Raw genomic sequence first — 696 nt, forward strand, 5'->3', positions numbered from 1 at the left:
CTGAGACTCTCCTGAGTGGTGTCTCAGGCCTGTCCTCGAATAAATCTACCCATGTTTTCCTGCTGTCGCTGCTGGACACCCAGTAGGACTTCAAACTACACCGAGGGCCCAGACGGAGAACAGGTACATGCCATCTCCTTCCTGGTCCTTGTCTCTTCCATCCTCATCTTCCCCCAACAAAAGAACCAGTAACAAAAACTCTCTCCTTCTCAAGTTAGAAAAAAGGGCTCATCACTTCTCAGCCTCCTGAGATGAAGTATATCACGTGTTCTTAGCAGTTTGATAGCTCCTATGTCTTCTACCCAAGGATAATGCCTAGTATTCTCAATGGAGAGATGGACTAGGAGCTTGCTCCATGCACTCCACACATGGACCTGGTGTTGCAGGACCTCCCGGAACCAGGCCCGCCTCACACACACTCACACACAAAAGGTTCTAGAATACACACATTGAATACACATATATCACTCAAAAGAGGCCAAGTTATGTGGCAGTTATATGTGAAACTTCCAGCAGTGAAGCACAGCAGAGGTTTACTTCTTATGCATCCTGCATGTCATGTAGGTCGTCAGGGCCATCTGCTCATCTGAGTCACCCAGGAAGCCAAGCTGAGAGAGACTTCGTCTCAACCTGCTCCCATGGCTTCTGTGCTCTGGCTCCTACAGGCTGCTAAGATGTGAGACAAATCACTTCTAA

General features: G+C 48.4%; 1 pseudogene; it reads left to right on the plus strand.

Annotated features, from left to right (window-relative positions):
* Positions 1 to 230: 230 nt before the first annotated feature.
* On the plus strand, positions 231 to 411 carry LOC111728091 (annotated as a pseudogene).
* The last annotated feature ends 285 nt before the right edge of the window (positions 412 to 696 follow it).

Source organism: Otolemur garnettii, unplaced genomic scaffold, assembly GCF_000181295.1.
Source record: "Otolemur garnettii isolate 467f Iridium unplaced genomic scaffold, OtoGar3 scaffold00004, whole genome shotgun sequence".
In the NCBI taxonomy this organism is placed as follows: Eukaryota; Metazoa; Chordata; class Mammalia; order Primates; family Galagidae; genus Otolemur; species Otolemur garnettii.